Source organism: Nerophis ophidion, linkage group LG07, assembly GCF_033978795.1.
Source record: "Nerophis ophidion isolate RoL-2023_Sa linkage group LG07, RoL_Noph_v1.0, whole genome shotgun sequence".
In the NCBI taxonomy this organism is placed as follows: domain Eukaryota; kingdom Metazoa; phylum Chordata; class Actinopteri; order Syngnathiformes; family Syngnathidae; genus Nerophis; species Nerophis ophidion.
In genome coordinates, this window is record NC_084617.1 from 49,937,521 (window position 1) to 49,948,444 (window position 10,924).

Below are 10,924 nucleotides of genomic sequence, written 5' to 3' on the forward strand. Positions count from 1 at the left end.
GGGCGGGGCTCTAGAGTCTTATGCCCACAATGCTCCTCCTACCTGCCAATACCGCCATCACATTTAGGAGGCAGACTACTGAAACAGTGTTTTTCAGGTATGTAATTGTTGTGTTTGGTTTCCAAATATTATATTATTGGTAAATATACTAAAAAGAAACCAAACGGTGGTTAACTGACTGCCTGCTAGATTGTCTCTCCCTGTGGTGGGCCGTCAGGGCCAGCAAGGCCTTCTCTGCTGGCCTAACACATACTTGCCAACCTTGAGACCTCCGATTTCGGGAGGTGGGGCGTGGTTGGGGAGGGGGGCGTGGTTAAGAGGGGTGGCGTATAATTCACCAACTCTAATATTTCATATATATATATATATATAAATATATATATATATATATATATATATATATATATATATATATATACACACAGTTGTGACCAAAATTATTCAACCCCCACACAATTTTGGTGTTTTAGCAAGTTGGACATTATTTCCGTATTTTGTTTATAGTCATATTAAATAAAGATGTGTCAAATAGACAAATACAACTTAAATTGTAACACTGTATTTTACAAAATACCAAAAAAGGATTTTTTTCTTAATATCTCATTGACAAAATCATTAGACCCCCTAGTTACATGCATCTTTAGTACTTAGTAGAACACCCTTTGGCAGTAAATACATCCTTCAAACGTGATACGTAACCGGACACAAGCTTCTTGCAACGATCTACAGGTATTTTAGCCCATTCCTCTTGGACAAAGGCCTCCAGTTCATTCATATTCTTGGGCTTGCGTGCTGCAACTGCCTTCTTCAAGTCCCACCACAGGTTTTCTATAAGATTTAGGTCTGGCGACTGGGAAGGCCACTCCAGAGTCTTCCAGGCCTTCTTCTGCAATCACTCTGATGTTGATTTGGAGGTATGCTTGGGATTGTTGTCCTGTTGGAAGGTCCAACGTCTCCCAAGCCTCAGCCTCGTCACTGACTTCACGACATTTGCAGCTAATATATCCTGGTAGGAAATAGAATTCATAATGCCTTGAACGCGCTGGAGATTCCCGGTACCTGAGGCGGAGAAACAGCCCCAGAGCATGATTGATCCCCCACCATGCTTAACAGTAGGCAAGGTGTTCTTCTCTTTGTAAGCTTCATTTTTTCTCCTCCAGACATAACGTGATTCATAGGCCCAAAGAGTTCCAGTTTTGTCTCATCACTCCATAGAACAGTTTCCCAAAACCTTTAGGGTTTGTCCAGATGATTTTTGGCATACTGGAGTCTATTTTTCTTGTGCCTGGTAGTCAGAAGTGGGATGCGCCTGGGAGTTCTGGCATGGAGGCCTTCATCTCGTAGTGCGCGCCTTATTGTCTGGGACGAAACCTGCGTTCCCCCCTCTGCAATGTCCTGTTGTAGTTCCTCAGCTGTTACCCGGGGGTTTTTCACCACTGTACGCTTCAAATACCGGACAGCAGTTGCACACAGCATCCTCTTTCTACCACGTCCAGGTAGTGTTTCCACTGTGCCTTTAGCTTTAAACTTGCGAATTATGCTCCCAACTGTGTCTCTTGGAATGTGTAATGTCTTTGCTATTTTCTTATATCCATGTCCTTTCTTATGAAGAGAAATTACCTCCTCTCTTGACTTCTTTGACCACTCCCTGAACTTCACCATGTTGCAAATACACCATTGACCATCTACAAGAAGCTGAGCGTCACAGTCTTTTTCAATCAGTTTAATTGTTGCTCGTTATGGTTCTAATCACATCTACAGGTATTTTCAACACCTGATTAAAAGGACCTTATTCAAATTCTGTTCTTAAGAGTTATGATCTTCAAGGGGTTGAATAATTTTGTCAATGAGATATTAAGAGAAATGACACTGTTTGGTATGTTACAAAATATAATGTTGTAATTCAAGTTGCATTTGTCTAATTATGCATCTTTATTTGATATGACTATAAACAAAATACGGAATAAATGTCCAATTTGCTCAAACACCAAAATTGTGTGGGGGTTGAATAATTTTGATCACAACTGTATATATATATATATATATATATATATATATATATATATATATATATATATATATATATATATATATATATATATATATATATATACATATATATATGTGAAATACTTGACTTTCAGTGAATTCTAGCTATATATATTTATTTTATTATATATATATAAATAAAATAAATAGTTGAATTTTTGACGGCGCCTATCAAATACACAGTAATAAAAACACAGTTGTTCTACTAACTGTACTGTGCTTGCTTGTTACTAAAGAAAAAAACAACAACACTTATCTTTCACTATTTGAGTAACCTTTGTTTTGCCATTTGCGTATTGGCGAGCAAACTCAGAATCCGGTAACATCCTTCACGGATTTGTTGTAGACATCCGCAAATGAGAATGGGATGTTGCTTCCAGCTATCAGCATAGCCATCTTTGTCTCAGCATAAGATACACCATCGGGTCTCCATTTTGAGAGGTGGGCCATAATACTGGGTTGTGAACGATGCTGCGCTGTGGATGCTTTGTGCTTAGCTTACCGTTCATGGCTGAATATCCGTTTGGCCGCCGTGTTCAATGGAGAAGTCTGTTTTACAAAATTTACAGGCAACATACACTTTCCCCTTCGAACTCTCCTGGATAAACTGAAATTCTTGTTTCCATTTGTTCTGGAACTTGCAAGTGTATTTCTTAATTTTGCCCGTCGACGGTGTAATATATTGGGTTGGAGTCAATAACCAGGCGACGTCATGAAGTTACGTCTCTTTACTGTAATCTTCAGAACAAATGTAGAATATATTTACATTCTATTCTATGTACAGTAGATGGCAGTATTGTCCTGTTTAAGAGGGTCACAACATTGAGTCAGATCTTACCCAATGTTGGGGGGCATGGCCTCCAGCTCTGCTTGAATTTCGGGAGAAAATTTGTCCCGGGAGGTTTTCGGGAGAGGCGCTGAATTTCGGGAGTCTCCCGGAAAATCCAGGAAGGTTGGCAAGTATGGCCTAACATAACCAGAAATCATAGTTAACGACACAAATATTTTTTCAATTACTTTACCTAAATATCTTAAACCAAGGGTGTCCAAAGTGCGGCCGGGGGCCATTTGCGGCCGGCGGGTTATTTTTTACCGGCCCCACGGCACATTTAAGAATACAATTGAATAAAATTAAAAGCATAAAAAGTGGTATAAAAGAGCAAACAGGTGAAATGTAACAATAAATTGTTGCAATGCTTACTCTTATAACACAAAGCTGCCATGCAGGCTGATTCTTTATTTATAAAATAATAATGTATCAAAATCAATTTCATTTTGAATTATTGACCTATCCAAGGCTCCGAATACGTCACATGAAATATTCCACTTTGAAATATTTTTTGGGGAAAATGTTGCATATTTTGTGTATTGCCATATAAAAAACTGAGCTGTTTTTTTAAAAAAGAAAGGCCTAAAGCAAACAAACAAAACATAAACAACAATAAAACTTAAAATTGAAGGATATATCTGAAGTTGATCTCGAGATTATTGTGCTAAAAGTAAAGAGTAAAAAAAAATTTATATTTATTTTTTAACACTTTAATGAGCAGGACACCTTTGGATCCCCAATTATTTTAGTGTGATTTGTTTTTAAGTGTCATTACTCAAAAAATAATAATGAATCAGAATTCTAAAATTAAGGCTCCAATTACTATATAATCTCAAATATTCCACCTAAAAAAGGTATTGGGTGAAAATATTGCATATTTTGTGTTTTTTCCATTTTGTTTCCCTAATGTTGATCTACAGATTTAAAACTTGAATAACAATACAAATAATAATACTGAATAATGACACATTTTAATATTTTTTTGGACCAAAACCCTTTGGGGTCCCAGGATCATAACCAATATATTGTATTGGTTTTTAAAATAAAAATTATGAAAAGGGCCTTCACTTGCTTTGATTTTTCAGTGTGCGGCCCTCAGTGGAAAAAGTTTGGACACCCCTGTCTTAAAGTATTCATATTTTCTTCATGTCATATTATGCTCCTTCCAGCACTGGTGTTTTTAGGTTATAAAGTTTTTATCCAATCAGAATTCAGCTTGCTTATGTTGCCATGCTGTACCAAAACTGCCTAGACTCCTTCAGAATCAATGATGTAGGCGTCTGTGCACTGTAAGTGAATGGACACAAACATTTGACAGACAGCTGCAATAGCCAATCGGATCACAAGTTGTTGTCAGTAAGGCCTTCTAGATGGCCAAAGGCAGTGGTTCTCAAATGGGGGTACGCGTACCCCTGGGGGTACTTGAAGGTATGCCAAGGGGTACGTGAGATTTTTAAACATTCTAATAATAGCAACTTTTCAAAAATCTTTTATAAATATATTTATTGAATAATACTTCAACAAAATATGAATGTAAGTTCATAAACTGTGAAAAGAAATGCAACAATGCAATATTCAGTGTTGACAGCTAGATTTTTTGTGGACATGTTCCATAAATATTGATGTTAAAGATTTCTTTTTTTGTGAAGAAATGTTTAGAATTAAGTTCATGAATCCAGATGGATCTCTATTACAATCCCAAAAGAGGGCACTTTAAGCTAATGAATACTTCTATGTGTAGAAATCTTTATTTATAATTGAATCACTTGTTTATTTTTCAACAAGTTTTTAGTTATTTTTTATATCTTTTTTTCCAAATAGCTCAAGAAAGACCACTACAAATGAGCAATATTTTGCACTGTTATACAATTAAATAAATCGGAAACTGATGACATAGTGCTGTATTTTACTTCTTTATCTCATTTTTTCAACCAAAAATGCTTTGCTGTGATTAGGGGGTACTTGAATTAAAAACATTTTCACAGGAGGTACATCACTGAAAAAAGGTTGAGAACCACTGAATTAGATTATCATGGCAACTTGTAACATTGTAATTTTTCTTTCTTCCCCCTCATTTTACAAATCTAACTGTAAGTATAATATATATAATGTACATGTATCATGTCTGTCTTATTGTTATTGCATTCCGCCAAAAACAACCACTTTGCATGATTGTTAATCCATCCATCCATCCATCCATTTTCTACCGCGTATTCCCTTTCGGGGTCGCGGGGGGCTCTGGCGCCTATCTCAGCTACAATCGGGCGGAAGGCGGGGTACACCCTGGACAAGTCGCCACCTCATCGCAGGGCCAACACAGATAGAAAGACAACAATCACACTCACATTCACACACTCGGGCCACTTTAGTGTTGCCAATCAACCTATCCCCAGGTGCATGTCTTTGGAAGTGGGAGGAAGCCGGAGTACCCGGAGGGAACCCACGCATTCACGGGGAGAACATGCAAACTCCACACAGATAGATCCCAAGCCTGGATTTGAACCCAGGACTGCAGGACCTTCGTATTGTAAGGCAGACGTACTAACCCCTCTTCCATAACCTATCCTTTATTCCATTTTTGAATGGCTGTGAAATGCTCAGTTGTAAATATATAGCCACTAGATGGCACTATATACTTTCATTATGAATTTTCTTTATTGTTGTCGACCTTATATATCAGTGCAAAAGTGACCTTTCAGTATAAAAAATGTGCCTATGGTTGAACTATTAAAAAATAAAAAATTCAGACACAGTTTTTGCAACATGCAACGAGTTTTATTATGTATTCTAATTGAATATATGTTTAAATTACTTATAGTCAGACAAGATTTTGGTACAATAAATTGGGTATTTTTACCTTAATAGGTGAAATATGTTAATCTATTTTACCCAAAACCTATCTAAATAAAATGTATCAACATGCTATTTGCCCTCCTGACTTCAATTAATATATTTTCTATAGCTTTATGTTGTACAACACATAGATAAAATGCACCCCAATAAACCTGACAACACAAAACCATACAAACTAAATACCATTTTTGTCATGTGACATTAAATACCAAGTTGTATGAGCGTGCATATTTTATCTTTTTGGAATCAACTGATCCATGAATACCTCAGTTTAGATTTTTCACCGCAGGAAGTTTTACACTAACTTTCCCACTTACCCAGGTTTTGGGGGGAATTGAGGGGATTGTTATGATGCGTTCAAGAGGCCGTAAGACTCTTGAACGCATCATAATAATCCCCTCAATTCCCACCCAAAATGGATTAACTCGCTGGAATATAAAGACAATATAACATATATCCATAAACGTGGATGCATATGCAAAAGTGCAATACATTTATCTGTACAGTAATCTATTTATTTATATCTGCACTTTATTTTATCCTGCACTAATATGAGCTAATGCAACAACATTTCGTTTTTATCTGTAAAGTTCAAATTTGTATGACAATAGGAAAGAAGTCTAGGTCGAAATAAAGTCCCCCCTGTGTTTCCACCAAAAACTAACTGGGTTGATTTTGTTCTTCAGGAACTTTCCGGATTTCCTGCCTGCTAGGTGAGACTTTTGGAAGGTACCCGTGCTGTCGAACGCTGATTGGTTTAACACAGTTGGGGGGCATTTCTTAAACATTTTTTTCAAACACACTACCGCCATCAGAATTTGCGAGGCGATATGTTTATTTCCTTAGTCTTGTGGATTTTTGATTCCAACAAACTTGACAAGGGAGAGAAAGAAGAACTAATGGAGCTTTCAACATGCAGGAACTTTTGTGGGGTATTTTTGTGCAAAGAAACGCCGATCTGTAGAACTATTTTAGAATGTTTAACTCAGCCGTAGTCTTTAAAGCATACGCAGTTGATTGTTGTTTATTTTTGGTTTATGCACTTAATATCAATGCGCGAAGCTACGAGAAATGGACGGACTCTTTTAAACGAATTCACAAAGGAGTATGAAGCTGGACTTGAAGCGGCGACCCAAGTTGCTTACTACTCTGACTTTGTTGGACAAATATGAAATAAAGGAGGCAGTACACAAGTGCAATAAAGGTAAATAAAATCAAATATTAACTGTTTACTTTAGTAAACAGTTTCAGTCAACTTGACTAAACAGAATGCTAATGCTATCAAGCTAAAGCGACGTGTTCATGTTGTCCGCTTTTGATAAAGACTGACATTTATTATTCATGTATTGTTATTTACAGCTGAAATGGACCAAAAGGAATCGCTTGACCCTCACGAATTCATCATTTACCGAGAGGACGACTTTCTGACTGTTGGACATTGCGGGTAAAAGCCTGACTTTTTATAATCAATTCGATAAACTTTATTTTTTTTAATCATATCATTTTGTATATTATTGCCCATCCATCCACCCATCTTCTACGGCTTATCCCTTTTAGGATCGCAGGGGGTGCTGGAGCCTATCATAGCTGTAATCAGGCGGAAGGCGCTACAACCGGGCGGAAGACGGTGTACACCCTGGACAAGTCGCCATCTCATTGCAGAGCTGACACAGATAGAAAGACAACAATCACACTCACATTCACACACTCGGGCCACTTTAGTGTTGCCAATCAACCTATTCCCAGGTGTATGTCTTTGGATGTGGGAGGAAGCCGGAATCACGGGGAGAACATGCAAACTCCACACACTTTTATATTTAATTTACTTAGACTTTACTAAAATAACTGTTACCTAATGTCTGTTTATTTAAGTGATATCAGTGTAAAAACATACTTAAACACTCCTCCATACTACCCTGAACTGTGAAATGCGGTGGAAACACAATCCATAATTGGAGTGCAGTTTGTTAAATGGAAATGTGAATGCTATTCGAATGTATGGTGAAGAACTCGGGGTCATATTGCTATTCTTGTATTCTTTTTGCAAATGTGTTGAGGGGATATTTCAGTGAGACTGATCTAAATCCAAAGTGAAGTCAAAGAGCCCAGAGAATAAGCTCCGTTATTGATCTGTAGTTCCTGCACAACGTCTTTGCTCCCCTCCAGTTAATCCACAGGGTCAGCTCTAATGACATTGAGGAGCTCTGCCGCCAGTCTACCATTTGCAATTTAGATGCTGGGTGGGGAGACAATATGTGGGTAATAATGTGCAGGGAAAGTCAAGTAGAATGAGAGCACGGTCCTAACACCAAAATGCTAGCACAAATTAATGTTGTGCTTTAACAGTCTGCCATAATTCCCAGGTTCGTCCCTCAGTTTTAAGATCAGGGTTTCTTTTATTTTGTCAGCCTAGATTTTCATATTTAAGGGAGGTGCATTTCCTGTGCCTCACTTCAAATGTTGGAAATCGTTTCACAGCTGTACCGAAATGAGATAAATTCCAAATACGAGTACGTGTGATGTTATACCCCGAGCATTAACAACTGACAGTGACTGTTTTTGAAAGGAGATGTTGTCCGTCTTTGTGATAAATCTGCGAAGAAGGGGTTAAGGACTAATTTTGTGCTGTTGTATTTTGTATTTTTTTGCACCCACCAGAAGAATTCCTGTGGCAAAACAGGAAGCCACAGGGGTAACAATTACCAGCTTTAATCTTGTGCAGATCCTCTGATAGCTTTCTGCACCACAAACAATGGTCTTCAAGCCTGAGGTGGCTCTGAATGTTGCTGAAAGATGTGACAACCAGGCACAACTGATCTGTCTGTTTTGTCGGGAAGGTGTGGTCATTTGAAATTCTTTTGCCGCAACAAGATGCTTTTGTTTATGTACATCAAGACCACAGCAACCCAGCTGGCCTTTTTTATATTTTACAACCCGTGTCTTCTGCCTTCACATCTGATCTGCATATATCCAGACTTTTAAAAAACATAACCTTTGTCTGTTTTGAATGTGTTGGTGGAAAACTATACATTACAATAACAGTCTATACAATACCCAGAATAAAATTACCGAATTTAAGTTGGAGCCTTGCGGGGTCTTCGACAAAGGAGTTCAAAAATAATCTGAGTTGTAAACCTGAAGTGTGATTTGATTGACCCAAAGATGGGAAACTCTGTGTTTCGAGTTCCAGCTGATCTGAGTTAGTTCAATCAATTCTGAGTAAAACGACTCTTGAGTTAAGACTACAGTAAAAAACATGATTATTGGAGCGCTGATTCTACGATTTGCGATAATAGCTGGTGACAAAAAAGGCTGATTTTCTTTAACCAGCTGGGACTGAAAGGGTTAATATATGTTTTTAGTGAGTATGTACATTTTTAGAAATAATAATAATACCTTTTTTATTATGTAGATATTTTTGTGAGACTGTGCACAAAACCTACACACACGCGCGTTTATGACCTCCTAATCTAGAGCCATAGGGCTTAATGTCAGTGTTCTCCGCTTTGGCAGCTACCGTATATTTGCTTTTATTCTTCTTGGAAGACTTTGTTGAATTTTAGTGTGTCTAAATGAATTTCTCATTATGAAGAACATTTGTGATGTCACCGAGGTTAAATGAGAAGATTATCTCAAAGGTGTTTGATGGGGGTTGAGGTCAGCGCTTTCAAATACTATATTGACCTGAATATGAGTCTGAAAAAAATGGCTTGTATCATATTCGGGGTTTAGAGATTTACGGTAAATCCCCGCTATCTACGGAGTTTGCGTTCCAAGATGACCCAGTAAATAGCGAAAAACTGAACAAATAGATGTACTTATAAAAAGTCCTGTCTTTGATTCTCTAAATCAGGGGTGTCAAACTTATGGCCCGAGAGATGATTTGAAATGAGTTGAAATTTTTGAATGAAAGAAACTGCTGTTCTCAATGTGTCCACTGAAGGTCACAATAGGAATTTTTTGTATCCCCTGCCGCAAGAGCGCGCATGACTTCACAGGAGGCATAGCTATGTGCCCGGTTAAGGTAGAGGACTGGGGGCCCATTATCTGTGTGCACCTAAATATACTGAAATAATATGATTCCCCTTCTAACTTCATGTGTGATGAATGAAATGAGTCCAAATTCACAAGTTTTGTTGTGGATGATGCAGTTCATCAGTTGAGGAAAATGAGTAAACTACAATAATAACACCCCGTAATTTATTTTGATATTATTATTTATTTCATCTTCTGATTGATTAAAAATGAACACCAATGGGAACATTTTAAAACTCTGCCAGACTCAATTCCACGTATTTGACTGATGAATATTATCACATAATTTATTCAGAAAGTATAAATCAATACAAATGAAAATAGACTACTATTAACAGCCACATGTAAGTTTAAAAAAACACAGTAAGTTGTCTTTATTTTTAAGTTATCATGCCGTGATTTTACCAGTGCGGCCCATTTGGGAATAGATTTTCCTGTGTGACCCCAGACGTAAAATGAGCTTGACACCTTGTGATATGCCTTTCTTGGTTATGACACAAATGTTATATTAAGTTTTACATAATAAAAACAATTACAGGCAGAGTATACCAGTTTTGGTGGCGAGGTTCATGGCTTTTGAGGCATTGACTCCCTTAGTTATTTTTTTTAATGTCAAAATAAAAATTTAAATTACTGTTTTAATTGATTTTACCCTTTAAAATTGCTTTTAATCATATTTGTTTTTACATTGTTTTTTTTTATATTGGTTTTATATTTTTGTTTTTTTTTTGTTTTTATTCAGTCATTGGTGGAGCATAATATTGTTTTTTTAATGTTGTTTTTAACATGGCTGTGCAGCACTTTGGAAACGTTATTGTTGTTTAAATGTGCTATATAAATAAAGTGGATTGGATTGGATTGAAAATAGTGTGTTCTAATCAATGTTAATACAAATTTCTCATTAAGAGGATAACACACACAAAACAAGGAAATAATTCATCTTTGGTATAAATAAAAAAAAAAATGTAAATACTTGATCATATCTTTTCATATTTTTTATTCAGCGTTAAAGGCCTACTGAAACCCACTACTACCCACCACGCAGTCTGATAGTTTATATATCAATGATGAAATATTAAGCTTGCAACACATGCCAATACAGCCTTTTTAGTTTACTAAATTGCAATTTTAAATTTCCCGAGACTTTTTTCTTGAAAA

General features: G+C 36.8%; 1 long non-coding RNA gene across 1 annotated transcript; it reads left to right on the plus strand.

Moving 5' to 3' along the window:
* The first annotated feature begins 22 nt into the window (after window positions 1-22).
* LOC133556420 (uncharacterized) lies at window positions 23-10,631 on the plus strand. The gene is made up of 4 exons (XR_009807521.1): window positions 23-97; window positions 6,418-6,444; window positions 7,091-7,175; window positions 7,289-10,631. It is a non-coding gene; the product is annotated as an uncharacterized LOC133556420 (long non-coding RNA).
* Window positions 10,632-10,924: the final 293 nt, after the last annotated feature.